The following is a 21,965-nucleotide window of genomic DNA, read 5'->3' on the forward strand; positions in this document are numbered from 1 at the left end:
GATATGCCATCGGAAGAGAAGAATAGTATCGGTAAGTACACTGGATGTTGCAATTTTGTTCTTTCTTACATTTTCCAAAATTCGGTACCAAGCCAAAAATGAACTGTTTGGTGGAAATTGCAACATAAAACTAAATTGTTCATCGCTTCATTTTACTATTTCAGATAGACTTTTAAAAAATAGCACAAAATGACCAGATAAATACAGAGGTTGTTCTGTCCACATTTGGCCAATTTCGACTTACATAAAAATGTAGAAGAATCCATGGCGCAAGGTCCGTAAGTGCTCGATGTGTTTCCCTTGGTTCCTAACAATAGCCCGACAGCGTAATTTCCACTGTAATAGGCTTCTCTGAAGAACTGGGAGGGGAATCTTGTCCCATTCCCTTTGCACAGCTTTCCGAAGTTCTCCCATAGTTGTCACACGCCATTTTCCCAAAGCCCGCTTCAGCATTCCAAGTCCACAATAAGTCCATAGAACTTGCATCTGGAGATTTAACAGGTACCTCATTGAAAGGTATCACCTTCATACCACTTGCCTCCTCCATCTTCCTGTAGAATGCGAGGGACGATCGTGAGGTATGTGATGAGGCCATGTCCAGGTGAATGCGCACAATATTGGCGTCATTTCCGTACATCGTTGGAATCTCATGCTCGTAGATTGACTACATGATCTGCTCCTAAAACTACTGCGAATTTATTTTGCAGTTCTTCGCCACTCTACAAATCTTCAGTTTACCTCGGTAACAGTAGCCAGTAACGAACATGAACCCTTTTGGGAAGGATTCTTTACAGACACGGACCCACCTTCTGAAGTTCTTGGCGCCTTTCTCTCGGTACATGATGGCTCTCGATTTGCTGCAGTCGGAAAGGTAAATCCATGCTTCATTGAGCGTTACGACATATATCCACCTTTGTTTTGCCAGATGACGTTCGTACAGCTTACGGGCGTTACAGTTCCGTTCCTTTTGGTGGGTATCCGTAAGAAGATGGCCGCGAGCTTTCATGACTTTTTCCAGCTTGAGTTGATGGTGTAAGGTCCGGCTCACAGTCCCCAAAGACACGTCAAGACGATTAGCCATACACCTTTGTGTTGGCGGATTTTCTTGCATTGCCATTTTGAGAAGTTTCCTCTGCATGGTGAAGGTGGCCTTGGTGCATTCCCGCTTCCTAGGCAACTTCGTTGGTGATCCAAATGGTGGAGCTTTGTTGTCCTTGTACTTTTTAATAACATTTTTTATTTCACTTAAACTGATGTTGCAACCATTCTTCTTGCACTGTTTTCTAATGACAGAAACACTAAAGTGGGTGTCATAAAGAGCCGCAACATAGCCTTCCCAAAACCGGCTTAGTTTGGGCGGCATTTTGGTCACAGAGCGGAAACCCACATACTTGGAAACAAATTTAACACAACACTCACAACAATGGTCCTGTTTTGTGCGTTATTCTCGTCCGCGCGGAAAAACAACTCCGTTCCCAGGAAGCCACTGCACGACACTGCAGGACGCCACGAGCCAGGTCGGATGAGTCCATTCTGCCCGGGAGGGGGAAGGAAGGAAATCGGCCAAACGTAGGTTGAACAACCTCTGTATATTTTACACATTCACAAACTGCGATCTCGTAGGCCAATATGTAATTTTATAACATTTCGTTATTTTTATATGTTCTGTGTATTTAATATGTATACTGTACGAAAATATGAAAAATGATGTTATATAAGCACTTAGGCACAACGGGCTGATGCCTCGTGGCACTCCATAATGAAATTTATAAGGAGAGGCCGCGAGACATGAAAATAATTTCTCATGTAGTCAGTGGCGAATTTAGCAATATACTGACTAGGCCCCAGATGTATTCCGCGGATCAAGGGGGGCCGCTGACTCCAGGCTGCATACGTAGTCCTATGGATGTGCTTGCACTTTATCGTTAAAGAATATAACAGATTGTTTAGTTTTACGGTAATTTAAAAATTGCGTGTTACAAACAATATAAAATGCATTGTCCTCTTGTTCTGGCTTAAAAAAAAAGTCACATTCTCGCGACACGGGATGTAAGATCTAGTGTCTGTCGCATCCTTTCATTCTTTCTTGGCAGGCCTTTTGGCCTCTGGGGGAAGTTTCGGGCCGAAGCCCTTGCCTTCATTCGGTGTTTTGGGATTCTCGGGATGTGGGACTGTTAGTTAGCTTGGGTTGGGCTTGCAACTGTCGCAAGGCCCCTCTGTGCAGTCATGGGTTGAGTTCGGTTCAGCGTGGTGGGCCTGGCATCTTGTAGGAGTTTCTTCTTGGAGTTCTTGTTCCTATGGCTGCTATATGCTGGTGAGGGGAATTCCTGATTTTTCTCCAGAAGTTGGCTGATCGTCTTTCCCTGACTTCCTGAAGAAATGGAAGATCGAGGTCTTCGTGGATTTGGTCCAATCGCGTGTCCTTTGTGTGCCCGGTGATGGCCCTGGCTGCTCTATTTTGTACTATTTGTTGCGAGTTCAATCTGCTTTTGGATGTGTGTTCCCACGCAGGGTGAGCGTACAGGAGGATGGGGCGTATGCTCATTTCGTATACGTGTCTTCGGGTTTTGTGTGTGAGGGATGGGGAGAGGAGAATGGGAAGGAGGGCTTGAAGCCTTTGCGACGCTTTCTTAGTTGTTGTTGCTATATGGGTGTCGAATAGCAGTTTCCTGTCGAGCTGGACTCCCAGGTACTTCGCTTCGTCGGCTTCTGTGAGAGGTGATCCGGCTAGTTGGAACTGGAGGTGTTGCCGGGTGCGGTGCCTGGTGAAGTCTACGACGACTGATTTCGTTGGGTTGATCTTGATCTTCCACTTCTCTGTCCAACGATCCAGTTCTTCTAGATGTCTTCGAAGATAGGTGGAGGCATATCGGATGTTCCCGTGACTTGCAAAGACAGCCGTGTCGTCTGCAAAGGTAGCCAGGGTTGTGGTTGGGGTGGTGGGTATGTCAGCTGTGTATAGGGCGTACAGTATTGGGGAAATGCAGGAGCCTTGTGGGACCCCTGCGTGGATGGTACGTTGAGTGGTGGTAGTTCCTGCGTGGGCAACTCTGAATTTCCGGTCTCTAAGATACGAGATGAGAAGCCGTATCTGATAGTGTGGGAAGCGCTGCTTGTAGAGTTTATGGATCAGTCCGTCGTGCCACACCTTGTCGAAGGCTTTCTCCACGTCTAGGAACACTCCCAAGGTGTGGCCTCCTTCGTTAAATCTCTCCGTCAGTAGTTCGACCACCCGAACGAGTTGTTGCTCAGCACTGTGGCCTCCACGGAACCCAAACTGATGGTCTGGTAGAAGCTGGGCGTTGTCGATGTGTTGAAGGAGTCTGCTCTGGAGGATCCGTTCGAATATTTTACTTGCGTGCGACAGTAGACTGATGGGTCTATAGTTCGAAGGTTGAGTTCTTGTCTTTCCTGGTTTTGGTATCATCACTATTCGGGCTTCCTTCCATGATTGAGGATAGTGGCCTAGCAAGAGTATTGCGTTGAAGATTCTGGTGAGCAGCACAAGGGCCTTCCGTGGGAGATGTTTCAGGGCCTGCGGACTGATGTTGTCTGGGCCTGAGGCTCTATGGGCGTTGATTCTTCTTATAGTCCTTTCTACTTCACGCGGGGTGGTGAGCACTTCAGGTGGAGTTGGATCTTCTATTGGTGTGTGATGGAGACTGCGATGAACCTCTGCGCGGATGTCGGCTGGTGCTGGGTGCGGGAGTGGTTGCATTGTCGTTTCCAAACTGTCTGCGAAGAGTTCCGCCTGATCGTTTAGGTCGTGGAGCATGCCTTGTGGTCCTTGGAGGGGAAAGATTTTGCTTCCTGAGGATGGTCGCGAGATAGCTCGGACCAGCCTCCAAAAGTCTCTGCTGGGGCTTTCAAGTTCCTGCAGTTTGGCATTCCATCTGGTTAACTTGATTCTTAGTAGGCGTTTACGCACCCTCGTTGTCAGATTATTCCAGAGCGTTTTATAGCTTGGGTGTCTGGTCCGTTGCCACTGTTTCCGAGCCCAGCGTTTGAGGTGGATCAGAAATGTGGTCCGTCGTTCCTCTGCCGTTGTTGGTTGCTGTTGTCCTCCTGTCGTGGTGGTGCTGAGCCTGTGAGCGGTGTTGATGGAAGTTGTGATTGTTTTAACTGCAGTCTCTAGTTCGTCCGTCGTGCCAAGGGGCAGTCGTGTGTCTGTCAGTTCTGCCATCAGTTGTGTGAATTGGGCCCAGTCAGTGGTGGCGATTGTCGGTAGTCTAGAGCTATTGAGGTGATGGGTTATGGAAACTGTTTGTAGAACAGGTATGTGGTCAGAGCGCATGGCATGTATGACCTCCGGTCCTTCAAGGATTGCAACGTTGGCCAGTAGAACCATGTCCAGCACATCCGGTCGACCCCCGTTCCGAGGGTAGTGTGTGGGCTCTGTTGGTGCAGCTGGGATGTAGTCCATGTGTCGTAGAGCTTGATGTAGTAGTCTGCCGTTTGCGTTGGAGACCCTTGAGTTCCACTCTGGATGTTTGCAATTTAAGTCGCCGCCGATGATGATTTTTCTTCCTAGTTGACGCAGCGTCTGGAGATCATGGGGGTCCAGCCTGGTTCCTGGTGGTCGGTAGGCGGCAATCAATTGCATGGGTCCTTCTGGTGAGTGCAATGTGACTCCCGTGACCTCGAGGGAATGCAGTTGCATGGGCGGGAGTGGGTCGTGGGGTAGGGAGGTTTTGATCAGGATTGCTGTTCCCCCTCGGCTGGTTGCTCCGGGGCGATCTGTTCGGTAGACGCTATAGTTGCGTAGGTGAAAGGAGATGGGAGGTTTGAGGAGGGTTTCGGTGACTAATAGGACGTCGACTCGTTCACGATGAAGGAAGTCTTCCAGGATGGGTTTCTGAGTGCGGATGCCTTCCGCATTCCAATGGACGACACGTAGGTCACGGGAGACGTTGCGCTTAGTTTGAGCCATCATCCATGAGAGTGGCAACTACTTCCAACATGGTGGTCATCTTGCTGATTGGGTCAGTGGCGGCAGCAACTTTCTGGAGGCCTTGCTTCAGTTTGTCAAGAAAAGTCTTGAGATTGAGTCCTTGAAACAGGGACATGATTTCCTTGATCGTGGACCCTATGGAGTTGTCGTTGGTGGTCTTCTCAGTCGGTGTGGCGCTGGGTGGCGGTTGCGTTGGCTGGTTCTGTGTTTCCGTGCTTTGGTTGCCTTGGTTCCGGCTATTCTCTTTTGTGTTGTTGGTTTTTCCCTTATGTGATGTGGACGGTTCTGCTTGGTTGTAGTCGTTGGTCTGCATGGGCGCTGGATCTGGCGGTGGTGGGGGAGTCTTGCTGTCGGGGGGGTTTGGCTGTGGTTTATTGTCGTTTCGTTTCGGTGGTTGTCTCCTCGCTCGTTCTGCCTTGAGTAGGGGACATCCTTGGTAACTTGCTGGGTGATTTCCCCCACAGTTCACACACTTGGCGGGAGTTTCCCTGGAAGTTTTTGGGCACATTGTGCTGAGGTGAGGGTTCTCGCACTTGACACATCTGGGGTTGGCCCGACAGTATTTTTGGGAATGACCCACTCTCTGGCATCGAAAGCACTGCAGCACGTTTTGCCCTCGATACACTTCCACTTGTATTCGATAATTCATCAGATATTTCAGGTTATATATTTCAGCTAGTCCTGGCGACTTCTCGAGTGACACAAGGAACAGGGGGAACAGGGGGCGTTCGCCTCGTTCGTCACATCGTCCCTTGAGTTGGGTGACTGACGTCACTGGATAGTTCAAAGATTGCAGTTCTGCTTTAATTTCAGTAACTTCTGTATCAATTGGTAGTTTTCTGATGACCACCTTAAGTGGGCGGCCTGCTTTGGGGAGTTCGGATGCGTACTGCGTGTTTGTCTGCATGCAGTACGTTTCAATTTTGGCGTAGTCTTGCATTGTGGAAAATTGAAATCTGATGGAGTCCTTGCAGTGCCTGGCGATCGGTGGGACCTGGCAGAGTTTGGACATGGAGCGTATGAAATTATGTTGTTTTTCGATGCCATACACTATCAGGGGGGGGACATTCCTCTTGGCCACTGATGGTACATCATCGTCGTCAGTTTGAGTGTCTGGGTTAAGGTCATCTGTCTGGGGAAGAGCTGCGAACTTGTTTCGATCTCGAAAGTCCACTAGTGATGCGGTTGGAGTTGTATTTGGTCTTCTGGCCCTTTTCTTGGGGTGCTTGAATTCGGCGTCTGAGTATTGGGAGTCACTCTCGTCAGCGTCTGACGTCATTTCTATAAGATTGCTTGTTGGGTCGTCTGTTTTGTCGTGGATGTCGGGTGTTGGTGGCGGGGGAGTGCCGCCGGAACTTTTTGTGGGGGGGGCCACTGGTGGTAGCGACTGATTCTAGTTCTTCTTGACTCAGGGGGGGGATAGTCTTGTTCGATGCACTACGGCGTCGTTGCACTGTCCCAAGGCTAATGAACCTCATTGACTTGAACTGCTTGGTTAAGCTGCCCATTGATGGTGGTTGGGGGGGCTTCCTCACTGGGGGGGCATTTGGGTCCACTGGGGGGTTTGGGCCTGACGGTTCAGGGGGTTGCTTTGTCATGGCTGGGACGTTTTTGTAAATGGGGTGTCACTGTGCGGAGTTGTTGTAGAGAGATACACTTCTGGCTGTTGAAAGGACCGATGTACACTGCTTTGTCCGTGGCTCTTGAAAGGGCCGATTCGGAGCACTGTTCGCGGTGAAATTTAGCGTAGCTTCGGCTAGTTGCGAGCAAAGTTATTGTCGGGAGCCTTTTTGGCTTGCCCCCGACTGGCCTATTTTTCTTTTTGCCAATGTACTTTATCGCTTCGTCTATATGCAGGGAATATTCAGTTTATTTATATTGGGGAGGGCACTATTTTTCACTATTTTCTTCTCACTGGAGCTCCGGCTCCTGCCGGCAGTGAACTGAAGTGGCCCTGGTCTTCTTCTGAGCTTTTATACGATTCCTAGCAATGTAAAGTGCTTTGACCAATCAGAAGAGGGGATTCTCAATTGAATTAGCCAATCACGGAGAGGTGACTTCTATTTAGTCGGCGCTCTGGAATGACTATATTTTAAGCGTCAGTTCTGGCGTGGTGAGCTGTGGAGCGCTTTGTGTGCTCTCATGCAACATGCAACATGCACACGCAACCTACTAAATAGTCACTCCACAGCACTTTCACTACACTTTTTGACACTAAAAGTTCTGAGATGGGAGCAGAGATGTTAATGTTTATGATGATAATGTTCTTTGAGGTGAAAAGTTTATTTTACCACAAGAAAACACTAAAAACACGGGAGCGGCAAACACTACACACTGTTCGCATCGCGGGTGTGTATCGAATATATATCAGCGACGCGGCGACACAGCCTGTCGCACGTCTTCGACACACGAAGTGTCGTAGTCTGCGAAGAGCCTAATGAAAGCGAATCACTGTGGAAAGTTAGGCGGAATATGATGTGGGGGAAAACTGTTGAGAATTATTTTTTTAAAAAAGCCACAAACTCACTTAACTTGTAGTGTTGCCTACGAGAACAAATTTCAGGTCTTATCTCGAAACTACACAAGAATCGAGATGAGAAATTCATTTTCAAATTCAAGGTGAGACGAGAAATAATTCTAATCTCGTTTCCGAGACTAGAATCGAGACGAGATGAAAAATTTCTCGAGTCTTCTGGGTAACGGTAGTTCATCCAAGTTTTAATCTCAAACACTGTTTTAGTATTAGGTGATGAAATTATATATATATATATATATTGATAAAGTGATTGCACAAACAGAGTTAAGAGCATTTATCAACATTTAAAGATGCGTAAGTCATTACACAATATACTCCAGTAATATATATGAATTAAACGTTGTTATATCACTCTCTTCGTTGAATCTCGTAACACGGAAGAATTCTGATAGTTTGTAAATGAAATGAAGAAGAAAATCAGGGCATAAAATTTGTACATAAATTTACGAAACGAGACGAAACGAAAATTCAACAGAAATTTACAAAACTAAACCCTGTTTCTCGTCTTGCGGGCCACACTAATAGCCTGGGATCGATTCAGGGATCCCTCGGACCAGAGGTGAGTTCCTTGCCACTAAACCACCATGATCAGACTATATGGGACCTTTGTGGACAATATGCATTTACTGGAATACACATAGACTGAAGCGCGAAGCACCTTGAAGATTACGTACAAAAAGGGCAAAAATAAAAAAAAGAGGGAATAAGAAAACAGACTCTATCTTGTAGGTCGTTGCGAAGATTTACGAAAAGTGTCGAATGTTTTTGAATTGATTGTTATGGAGCAGAAACGTGGAGGTTTGACGAAGAAAAATGAAGCACGAGAAGATTCCGTATGGAGAAGATTAGCTTGCTGCAAATAAGATCCAATATGGATGAGTTTCCAAAAGTTAGAGGGGGAGAACAGAGCAGCGAACATATAAGAAAAAGGAGAAAGAAACTTGCGACATTAAGGAGATATTTATTCGTAATTACAAGTAATTTGTGATATTAAAGGTTATCAAAGAGGGTAGCTGAGGACCGTAGTACGTGAAAGATTTTCAGTTGTCTGCTAACTACCGCTAGAGGTATCTTCTAAGACAATTCTCCCATCAACGACACAGAATTTTCCTTTTCTTGATTAAATTTTTCCTAGTTTATAAATGTCCTTGATGCATTTAGGCTAAATTCTTTACTTGAGTGATTTATCATTGGAAGAAACCATTGAGCTTTAGCAAGAGATCTGCTATTGACCTGTAATCTACCCTCTCCCTCAATACACCATCCTTTTTCCAGAATAGTAACAGGAGAGTGAAGCCACGGCAGTCATTTACTAAGACCTCAAAAAAGAACTACTTCGAAGACATCTGAACGGAACTGAGGTTTCCTGATTCTTTTGAATAAAAGGTTGAAGGAAAATAGAATCATCTACAACTCAATCCGACTATTACCCTGAATCTCTGCATTTTCGTGCAGAGAATCTCCTTTTCCCCCAATTGCGTTTTTAAATCCTGTTGTGAGCTACCAACCAAAAGAATTAACAACTTTTTTTTTTAAATCTTCATTCCAGTAAATATAAAATCAAACTATCCAAGTTAGCAAATGTCTAATATATACACAAAAAATCAAACTATCCAAGTTAGCAAATGTCTAATATATACACAAAAAATCAAATTATCCAGGTTAGCAAATGTCTATACAGACGAAAAACAACGTGTACAGCTCCACGCGTATACTATCAACTGTGAGATAAGGCTGACAATGGCAATTGCGCGGGAGAAACAAACAGTTGTCAGCGCTCCCTCTGCTTTCGTTAGCGTCACCTCAGTGGAGGAATCAAGGTTAGCGAACCGGAGCGTTAACGCGATGTCACTACGAGCTACTAGTAAATTGCGATCGACAATTTGAAGATCACTGCTATAGAGCAAAAACTATAATAGATAGCGAGAAGCGGTTTTTTAAAGCAAATAATTAAGCAAATAATACATTTGATCTCCATCATTAATTTTCTTCTAAAATGGAAGTGATAGAAATCAACTACAACTTCCGGTTCCAATAAATAACATGCATTGATCAAAAGCGATACGAGGTATCGAGAAGCGCTTTTCTATTAGGAGAGGGACTCGATTTAACGTTGTAAAAATAGGTACCATGTTTTTCTCTTAAACCTGTATTCAAACCGGAAATGGCGTAAATCAACCACTTTCGGTTTTAACGTTGATCGCCATTGAGTAAAAGCGGTCATTTCTAACGAGAAGCGATTTTGTACTATCAATTACGCGTCCGAAGAATATATTTCACCTGCTCTTCAATCTCTCAACTAAAACAGGAAGTATTCAATATTGAGAAAATATCACACCATAGCATCAAATTCCTTAGTGTGGGGTACACTTGACACTGCTACCTTTTTTAACTTTGATAATTGCTGTTACAAGATAGATTGATGGAATGTTTATTGCTTTTTCATTGTGTATGTGTCTCACGTGCAAAATAACTTTTAAATATCGTAGAATTATCTAGCTGAAGAACTCGTTCTTCGCAGAGGAAAAGTAACTTTATGAAAAATATTTGAAATCTATATTTGAATCTACTTTTCCCCTTAAGATTTTTTTTTTAAACCCAACCTGATCCGAGGGCTAACTCGGTTCAGAAATTCATTTCATACGGTGAAACTATTTATTCTTTGCGAAAAATTTATCTTACCTTCCGCTTCTTCATGGAGTACGTATTTCAAACAGTGTAATGATAGAACCATAGGTCAACCCAAATGCTATGTTCAGAAATGCATTTTAAACGGTCCATCAGTATCTCTTACTTTCAGTATATGAAGGAATATACCATCTCTGCTTCCACCAAATTGGAAAAGAAAAATGGAAATACTATTTTTTAGAGCTTCATGGAGAGCAAATTCGGAGACTTTGTTTCATTATGACAAATTTTATGGAGTTCACATGTCCCTATGAATGTGTAAATGGATAATTTTATTTCCTTGGTTTTTAATCGTAGGTCAGAGAGCTATGATACTCAAGTGAGACTCAAATCGTCCCAGTCCTTCTAGGCTAGCCTCAAGACGAAAATCTAACCGAAACAATATTTGTGCCAATTGGTATGTTTGGGGGAAGCTAGTGCCCGAATAGTGATACGCCAAAATCATACACTCCGTTTCGTACACAGATGATGGACTAACGATTGAGATCATTTTGGTACCAATCGGCGTTGTTGGGGTGCTGGTGCCGAAACTAGATACATCAATTTGTAGTATGTACTAGATACGTTATGTATTTTTTAAACACGTTAATGTATTTTAAATATTTTTGAAATTAAAAATGAAAAGGAACAGGATGAGGTATTATAAACAAGAGTGAATCAAAAGATGAAAGTGAAAATGACAAAAAAATACGAAAACAAAATAAGGAACTTACAGAGGTGGAAAACCAAAAACCAGAGGTATTTAAACTAAACAATAAGTAAACAAATGGTCAGAATGGGCAGAGTTGTCAATAGCGTCGTCATAGTCAAGTTAGTTGACCACTAGATTGGAATCCTTGTCAGGATGAACCTCAGCCTGTACAAACGAATTTTCCTGTAAGTAACCTTGATTTATTTATGCCAAGAAACTACACACAAGAAGTTCCGTGTAAGGAAGTTTTCCTCCATGACAGGCTTAGATTGTTTTAAATTAATTTCTGTATTTAGTAAATTTGTAACTTCCCTTTTAATTCAATGTAACTGGTGTTAATTAAGATGCATCTAAATTAGTATTTGTTTTTCTACCAAGAATACTAAAACCATTTCAATTAATCAATTCTCCTCATAAACAATGTGTATTATATAAAAAAAATTCTCTAACTCAAAATAACGATAATTCACATCAAAATAGTAAGCAATATCCTATAATCATTATTCAAATTTGTAAACAATCTCTCTATTTTAAAGTTACGAAACAATGTCACGTTTCCATTGTGCACAAACTAAAATTTGGCGTGCACAAATGGACAACGTTTTGATACCAATCCGTGTTAGGGGCGGAGGGGCTGGTACCTAAACTAAATATGCAGATATCTCACACTTCCTGCTGTGCACAAAGGAAAATTTTGCGTAAAATGAGACTATTTAGGCGCCCCAATCGGTGGAAGTGGGGTGGAGCAACCGTTTAGACAGCCTCCCCAAATTAATTTTTGAATACTTTAAAATTGCTTTGTGCACAAATGTGCAGAAATATTGAAGTCTATTTTGGTGAAATTCGGAAGAGTTGGTGGAGCTGTCAATGGACGTAAGTTTTAGGTAGGTACTAGGATTCAGCAGTTTGTCTCTACCTCCCTCCCCCCACACAAAGAAAATACACTTCATGTTTGTGTAATTCTCTCTCTCTCTCTCTCTCTCTCTCTCTCTCTGCACTGAAGTACCAGTTGTCCATTGTAGTTTTCGGATCAAAATCCTTAAATGAAGGTCTATTGACGGAAATTGTCAGTAAATCATCCAGTATGTGGGTCTTCAGTGAATTCCTGTAGGTAGTCTAACTCGGTTGAGACTGCTAAAGCTTCTTTCAGGAAATTTTCACTGTAAGCCTTTTTCAGTGTTTGATTCAACGTCAATGAAGAAACCCAAAGTTTATATTCTGTCAACTCTGCGAAGATAAAATCCACTTTTGCATAGTATAAATCTGGTTGCAAGTACTTAAAAAAGCAGTTATATTTCTGCCACACCAAATTCAAGGATTTTTCCTTTATGAGGCCAACCCAAAGTGTCAAATACACGAAGGAACAGAACTACGTCTGATGATACAGATTGCAACCGTTCTGTTATGTGCATTGAACTTGTTGCCAGTTCTATGAACTACTGAACACTGGTTGCCAGTTCTAAATTTCTAGTCGCCGATTGCGACCTGGCGACCGGAAATTTTGCGCCCTGGGATAGATGATGATAATGATATGCCTACATGAAAAGAATATAAGATTATGTAAATTTTGGTCTGTCTTATAACCTGGATTTTGCTTCAGAAACTTGCTGGTTTCTGCCTTTACTTCTGTAACAACAAATTTTGTGTGCTAGTGCTGTACTTGCTCCGTATGAACTAACGTATACTGTTGATTTCCGGTCTCGAAGAGAAAATAATCTGATGCTCTGTTTTTCCTGCTCCATTATCTCTCAGGTTGATTTCATCAGTTGTCACTGTAACTAAATGTGATTGCATGTTGACTGGATCAGTTATTTACATAGTCCCTCTTCAGAGTATTTGATTCTATGTCTCCCAATCGATGCCCGTTATAATGAAAACAAACTGAGGCCTTGATTTACAGCATGGCATACACACACACACATACACAGAAGTTATAGCTGACGTATTGTTGATTCGTTACGGTTGGTTGTAATTTGAAGTTAAGTTACATGGACCGTGTGTGTTATCTCAGTGCTTTTGTGATGGAGACTGTTAAATTCACAGAATTACGGATGCTGCGAGGTAAATAGATAAGGGAATTCCTATTGGAAAATGTGCATTTAATTTCATTTCGCTTTTTAAAATTGTATATTATTGATTTCTTTTGTTCAGAATATGCGACTGGGCAATAATTTAGTTTTTTAATACGTGAGTAATGAATGGCAGTCCCCGCTCGTTAGAATCGAAGTTTTTGTGTATCCTGATGACATTATTTCGAGGTTTTATGAATGATTTAGAAAAGAAAAATTACAAAAAAAAAAAAAAAAAAAAAAACTGTGTAAATCGCGTTGCTAGAATAGTAATGGTATGTTTTTCTGAGAAGAAAGATTGTTTATCTGTTATACGGTTTCACGAGCGGCTGGTTATGTCTATTTTTTTTTTTTTTTTCCTTGAATGGAAATAATGAAAGGGAGATTTCAGATAGAAAACTGTGAATTGTACGGTCCCAGATTTTACAATTCTTGCCTTAAATTAGCTTAAAGAACACAATTATATTAGTCTGTCTTAATTAACTTTTTTTTTTTTTAAAGCTTTTATTTATTACATTCCCAGTCAAATCGCGAAGATCATCTGCTTTTGCTGTGATTGGTCTCCTACTGAGAGAAGCATTTTGGATATCGAAAGGGCCTATCTGGTTTGCCATAAGCACCAGACTGTGTCATGTCATCAGGTCGAAAGTCACGTTGCGTGCTAATTCGAGTCGGAAGATTCGAAATCAAGATATGAGATACTTCAAGCACGTAACCTTCGTGTAGGGCGCCCTGGGTAATTCGAAGATGATGCATGTACTGTGATTTTACTCAAACAACTTGCCTTTTAACAATGTTCTGTCCATATTTACCTTCGTTCTATACATTATTTTTAAGCCTTCCGTTATGTCTTTGCAGTATTTTTTCAATTAGTGGTCTCCTTATTATAGTTTTTGAGATACGTGGACTACAAGTTTTTTCATTTATTTTTCATTGCCTTTAATGTTCATTTCGTGATTTTTTTTTTTTTTTGACTGTGTTCCATCCATTTTAGGACAATTTCTTTTTTGAATGTAGAATCTATATAGTCTCTTCTGCATTTGAGCTGAATTTCAGCCATCTCCCTGTTTTGGTTTTTGAGATTTATTGGAATTATATGAAGGAATTATTTGTTTTTCCTTTCATTTTCCATTGACATTAATGTTTTGTGCTTTTTTGATTGTGTTCCATCCATTTTAGGACTATTTCCTTTTTGAATGTAAAATCTCTGCATTTGAGCTGAATTTCAGCCATCTTCATGTTTTAGTTTTTGAGATACGTGGAGGTGCTCTTTTTCCTTATGTTTAATCCATTTTTAGGGCTTTTCTTCTACATTTAAGTTGAATTTCAGCCATCTCCCCCAAAGTCTGTTCACAGCATGGCAACTGGATAGGCCCTTTTCAGAACGAAAGCATCTGAACCATCTTTTGCCTGTTACTTTTGATCATGGATCTTGATCATAAACAGCACACATTTCTTTACGGCTTGCGCAGTGTTTACTCATTTATCGAAGTAAAATTGTAAAATATAGCACAGTTTTGCGGAAAGTTCATTCATCCGTACGGCAGAGTACCTTACGTGTGATTATAAGAATTCGAACATGTTTTGCGTTCCTACTAGCTTGAGCTGTCAGCTGTCGAATGACGAAGTTGTTAACATTTCACCATTACCTGTAAGTAGTGCCGTTTAAATTATTCGAATAAATGATCAAAACAATTAACTGAATGAATTCAAGTAATATGTGTCACTGTTAGGTGTGTATGGCACCGTTATAAGGGAAACAAAAATTGATACAATCTGCTCCTTAACAGTGTTTTATACATATATAGTACCGTACAAGCGAGAAATAAACAATCTTTCAGAAAAAAAAAAAAACTATCAATTATTGGCATTGAGTGGCGTACTTTCCAGCGACATAGAAATTATTTTTTCTCAAAATCTATTGTAGAAACATCTCAGTTATGTCAGGGGTGCCCACAAAGGGGGGCCTATGACGCAAACTGCGTCATTGAAATATTTGGGGGGGGGGTAAAATCTATATAAATATGTTTGAGGGGGTGTAAAAATTAATCGAAAAGATTTTTTTTCATGGAAGAACACCTACGGATAGACAATTGAGGGGGGGTGCGTCATGGACATGAGGGGAGATGGGCACCATTGGTTATGTTTTAACTCGATGTGATCTTGAACACAAAGTTTGAGTTAATCACTTTCCGGCCATATCTCATTAACTCTTGTCTTGCAAGCAAATCTTTTGAGGGTATGGGTATCAACAAAATCGTTAAGGATATATTTCAGTATAAGTTTCACCTTAATAGTGCATGGTTATGGTATGCATCAATTTTAGTTTTTTTTTTTTTTTATTTTAAACGCGCTATCCTCGAGCCTCTCGAAAACTATTCGTTGCAATTTACATTTACACGTCTCATTTTATTCAGCTTAATGAGATCTATTAACAAGCATTTATGTGATATCTGGACATTTTTCCTTCGCAAAACTCTAATAATATTCTAGTTCTCCCGTAATAGTCGAATAAAAAATGTTTAAAGAAATGGAGATCAAACATCTCCGTATTTGAAATTATATATATATATATATATATATATATATATATATATATATATATATATATATATATATATATATATATAATATAAATTTTAAATATGAAGATTTTTTTATCTGTCTAAATATGAGGAACTTTGCGTGTAATATTTGTTTATAAATCCACTCTTCTGTTTGCGACCGTATGCCTCGTTTGCGATCTCTCCGCTTCACTATTCTGACGAAACATATATTTTAGCTCATTTATTTAAGCGTTGTTAGATTGGTCTCTAAAGCCAGTAGAGCGTGATTAGGGTGATCAGTTTCTTTATGCTTTAGTTTAAAAATGTATATGAACAGCTGGAAGTTAACAGCTGGAATGAAATGATAGGATTAGAGCGAGAATTAGGAGTAGAGAGTGATAGATTGTTTATAGAGATAATTACTTGCCATATCAATTAATATTCCTGATGCAAGGTACTCAGACTTCGTATACTTTAAAAAAATAAGATTCTTTCAATATTTGTTTCGGAAGCTTATAGAAAATAACCGCTAAAGTTCATACATATTAAAATAAAAACTGTATACGATGTTTCTTCGTTTTAAGGGTGATTCTTTGTTTTATGTGTGTTGAGAACAGCAATAAAATCGCATTTGTGTTATGTTGAAGTAAACAATAAAGTAAGTAAATAAGAAGAGAAGGTTGTGGAACACCCGTATAGTCGATTGATAACTTACGATAGAATATGATCTGTAGCAAATTGCTAGTCACGACACACGACTAGTGCAGCCAACTCATGTCAACAGATCGAACTAACTATAAAGACGTGCCGTTAACCAGTTGTGTGTGTGTGTGTGTCAGTAACATTGGAACGACAATAATTCTACTCTAATATAATTTTCTGAATGATTATTATTTTGTAGTGTCGCCTATAAGACAGAATTTGTTAAAAAGTAAATTACTGGAAGAACTTTGTTTCGTCTCGTGGGCATCAGTATTATGTTAAGAACAGAGGAAATGAATTGCAGTTTTTCCCTACACATTCTGTGTGTTTCCAATCTACTATAAGGTTGTTCCACAATCCCTTATTCTATCACCGTTAAATTAAGTATTTACTTCCTCATAACACAAAATGCAATTTTATTGCTGGTGTTGAGTTCCATTAATATATATTTTAAAAAGCATTTACTAATATTTTTTACGTGTCTAGATGTTAATATAGGATGTTTTTTTAAGAATCTATGGAGCAGAGATAAATTTAAAATTGCATATACTGTGCATAGCGTATATGGATGAATTCTCACTACACTTGATGAGCCATGCTATACTTGGCCACTACGTTTGCCAGATCTGGCGCCATGTGATTACTTAATTTTGGACGTTAGCATTCACTTCTAGCTCTTGGATGTTTGACGTAGTTGTGCGATTTTTAATCTGAGAGAAATACTGTGAGATAAAGTGAGGAGGAGATAACATGAGAGACATACATGGAGAAACTGTCCAACTTGCATGAAAAATGATGAATCCACAAGCAAGTTAATCGTGTGTAGCCTCGTTCATGCATGTTGAAAGTTTTCAAAATCTTCTGTAAACTTACATGATGGTAGGCACGTAGCCAAGGGGTGGGTCCGGGGGGTCCGGACCCCCCCCCCGTTCGGATCCAGAAATGAAAAATATTACGGAAAGATTAAACAGAAAGAAACGAGAAAGAGATAAATCAGCCTCAAAAATATAAAGCTACAATAAGTGTTTGGTTACTCTTTCTTATGAAGAGCTTTGTGTGGAGGAAACGGGGAGGGGGAGATCAAGTTGAAATTGGATATTATTGTAACGGAACATTCCGAATTCCATCTAGCTCCATGTTAACCCTATGCAGCGACGCAAATCTGTCTTCAACATTGGGAGGGACGGATAAGACGTTCTCATAATCTTTTTAAGGATGTTCAAAATATTTATGAAGTTGAAAAACAATGCTGTAGAGGATCAGGGAAGTAGAGTTGTCTTCAAAATTGTGAGGTGGGAAGATTTGAGGCTTATTCTGGGGTGGGGACACCAATTTCATCTTACTTTCCTTTGTGGCAATCGGACACAAATCATTACATTTTTCCCCAAAAAAACGCATTTCAAATCGGATTATTGGGGAGAAAGTCCTCCCCAGTTCTAAGATTGGAGGGTACATGTCCCCCTTATCCCTCCGGGATATGCGCCAGTGACCCTATGGACTACAAATGACGATCGATAAACCGGCTCGGTCAGATAGCCTCTCAGGTAGAACTTAAGCAATGCCCAGAATTACCAATAATATGAACCATTTTGAATTTCGTGGCAACACTAATCCATTTTATAGGATGTCTTTACGCCCGAAAGAGATCTTGTTGCTATCCTTGACGGCATTAAACTACAATAAGAGAAATAAAAAGAAGACTAGAAGAACCGAGTTCGAATGACCTCGGAAGACTATGTCTTTTTCAATACTTTTTTCTATTCTTTTCCGCAAGATTTCTTCATAGTTTTTTAAATTAAAATACTAACATATCCTAATTTTATTGTCCTAACAAACCAATATGGATATGTTGTCAGTAAAATAGTTTAGGTTGATTGATCCCCTGGTGTTGTAACCACAGTATTTCGTGTCGCGCACCGCCCCCCCCCCTTCCATTACAAAATCCTGGCTACACGAACGAATGTATGTTACCAGCAAAATAGTTGAGAATGATCGAACACCTGGTGTGATAACCACAGTATTTCGTCACGGACCCCCCCCCTATTGCGAAATCCTGGCTACGTGCCTGATGATGGTTTTGCCGTTCTTCATCCAAGTTGATCATATATGTGCTCGTTCACACAAGATTATATATATATATATATATATATATATATATATATATATATATATATATATATATATTATATATATATATATATATATATATATATATATATATATTATATATATATATTATATATATATATATATATATATATATATATATATATATATATTATATATATATATATATATATATATATATATATATATATATATATATAATATATATATATATATATAATATATACAGTAGAAACTCGATTAACCGTCACTCTCTGTTATCCGTCACTGCTCCGGACAGTACTGTACTTTAAATGTGCCGTAATTGACGCCATCCACCGTGCAGAGCACGTAATAAAGTGTAAGTGAAATGGACTGAAATAGTCATGCGTCACTTCCGGTCATGCTAGTTTCCACACAAAAACTTGGTACAGTACTGAAACCCTTATGGAGAAAAGCATGGACTTGAAACACTCAAAATGCCAGAAATTAAATTCCAAACTGTTATAAATTATTTTCAAGACGAACCTATATTAGTGTAACATGGAAGGAATACGGTTTACTCGGGTCCTGTTCAATCATTACAAGTTGTGATGGATATTTATACGTCGGTACAGAAGAAGTTTCATTGAAAGTTTGCTGTCATCTGACGATGCAACGACAGTTAAGGAATTTTGGAAAACCTACAACATTAAAGATGTTATATTTAATCTTGCTAGTGCGTGGGCGGATCTTAAAGATTCAAGTCTGAAATATGGTTGGAATAAGCTTTGGCCTGAACCTGAACTTCCTACTGATGATACGGTTAGTGTTGAGGAAATTGTCCAACTTTACAATACAATAATTGGGCAGTGAAACTTTAACGACAGAAGAAATAACAACCTGGTTAGAATGCGAAAAATGGATGGAAATTTTCAACTTTTGAGTGACGACGAATTTATATCTAATGTTCTGCAGGCCAATGACGAAGCTGACGACGGGGATGAAGAACCTGAAACTGAGCAACGACCAGCCACTAGCCACTCCGAAGCCGAAAAAATGTTAACCCAGTGCATCGATTGGTTTGAGAGACAAGAGGAAGCGAATGCCACGCAGATACTTCTTCTTAAAAAAATACGCAACATTGCCGCACAAAAAGCTCGGCGTTCGAAGAAGCAGAAAAAGATGACAGATTATTTTTAAGTGTGTGGTTATATTACTACCAGTTCAGTATTACTCTTGTATGTAAATAGAGTACAGTAATTTAAATACAGTATAAACATGTATTATTCACTTGTATAAGGTTATTTATTTCTTCCAGAACCTTTTATATCTACTTACTGTAGAGGTTTATATCGATATTTCTGTTATCCGTCTATTCGCTTAACTGTCACGGTCCCGGTCCCGAGGGTGACGGTTAATCGAGTTTCTACTGTATATAATATGGGTCCGCCAATTACGACAACGAAAGAAATCACGTGACTTCACTCTTTCCTCCGTAATGCGAGGTTGTTAACGATGCGTTACATGACAAGGGATTCGTTTGTGTGGAGTTACAACTTTTCTCATCACTGTCATTTCTGATTACAAACGAAGTGACTATTTCCAGTGGCTCGTTATACGTTTCACTGTCCATTCGTAAATAGTTCACTATATCGTCATTTTCATTTCTTAATTCTTGAAGTACGGTGTGTGACAGAACGAGTCTCTGTAGCCAATCGTTGGTCCATTTAGTTCGCTTCCTTTTCAATTTCGTATTGCACAACTCTATAGTCACTTTCTTATTGCAGAAAGTTCAAGCACGTGTTTGCTCGTCCTCCACAATCCTCAAACTAATCCGATTCATTCTTCCTGTAAGTTGGTACGTGTGTGGGCAAACAATTCTTCCAACATGCATGATGAAACAAATCTGTCATTCAAGTATGCGCGTCTATGACTCCCTTAACTTGCTGAACCATCGACTACGCTGTCGAGGTTCCTGTTTACCTGTCACAAGTATCTTTTGTCAACGTCTAGTTGCGTGCCAGCTACTTCTCAAACTGAGAAGGCGAGAAGCAAACTGTGACGTAACCGAGCATTCATTTGAAAATGACTGGATTAGAGGTTTGAAATACTTGCACACCACCTTTATGCACTACTTTCCGCAAGTTCTTCGTGACTTGATATTGCACTGCTGACAAATTCACTGCGTCTCCGGGTATGGGAGAAATTTTATTACCATATCGTGTAACTAAGAATATTTCATATGTCTGGAAATTGAACAGTTCTGGCGCATCTTACACTCGTGTAATTTAGTAATACTATTTTATATATGAATCTACCACACTCTAGTTTTAATATTAAATGGGATTGGATGGAATTAACTTCAGCGTCGTTTTCAGCAGCGAGGCTATATAAGACGCGAACCTACAGTTTAAACGTGGGATCCGAACCACAAGAGCCCCGCCGGGAATCGAATTCGGTTCTACCACGCCCAAAGGCGCGTATACTATACGCATAGCCACGACAGAGCTCTTTAAATATTCAAAAACCATCTCTAGTAGAAGAGCGAAGGAATTTGCAACTCTGAATAGACGTATAGTAGCATGTTTTGAGTACTCTGTTGTAATTGAACATGGCAATAATGTACGAACTTGCAGCAGTTATCCACTCTTGGTCATTTTCTTTCTGTTGTTCTATAGTCTTTCTGTCTCCCTTTTTCTAACACCGTGCGTCGGCGTATCAAATTGACGGGGAAGTGAAAGAGAATTATCTGCGCTAGTGGAGTAATAATGGTGTCGATACCTGTTTGAGTTCGTCATCTCATCAAGTGCTTCCAAGGGAGAAAAGAGGTGGATAGGAAATTGATTAAATAGAGAACTAGCTGTACGGAGGACGCTTCAAAACTTCAGCCACGTATCGTTAACGTAATGAAAAAATCTCCTAATTACTTTTCGGTGGTTTTACTGGACTTGTCTTTTCAACGCGTTTGTCGACGTGCATCAGGTATATTGTCGATCAACATTTCCATTCCCTTTAAACGTGGTTTTGTAGAAGGAAAGAGTAATTTACATAAAGTTCCTTTGTTGCGTCAAGTTTTTTGGACTAAACTGGTCTGTCCATCACAATGCGTATAGGAGCTTTATGCGTAGCTTTTTTTAAATAGAGGGACTCGTAATCGCTGTATTATTTTTAAATATTAGGAGTTACGGTAACAGTTGAATACGTAGTGAAAGTTATAATAACAGTAAAGTTTGTAACGTAGCATTCTCCGTTCCTGTGAATGTTTTATTCATGCGTTACAATATTTATCAACTCCTTATGTTACTACATCTCAACGAAAGAGTGAGGTCTTCATTTTGTATTCAATGATACATAAAAAATAAAGTAAAACTGATTAACGTCACAAAATATGCAACATCTATATATTGAAATGTTAGATATGTTTGTCCCCAATCCTTTCGATAATGAGATCTCGAAAACCACAAGTACTAGAAACGTGCCGTTTCCACTGGTCGATTCCAAATTTTATGTAATTGACCATTCTAATTGAACATTTAAAAAGCATGGCCGTTGTTTCTTTATTGCATTTTTAGGGGCACACGGGAAGTATTGAAATTAAATTATCCTACGAGTTATATATTCCAACATCATAGTTGTATAAGGAATTGCATGTCTATCAGGCGTTCATGTTCAAATTATAATGAAAAGTGAAGGA

Source organism: Thermobia domestica, chromosome 8, assembly GCF_964235325.1.
Source record: "Thermobia domestica chromosome 8, izTheDome1.hap1.1, whole genome shotgun sequence".
NCBI lineage: Eukaryota > Metazoa > Arthropoda > Insecta > Zygentoma > Lepismatidae > Thermobia > Thermobia domestica.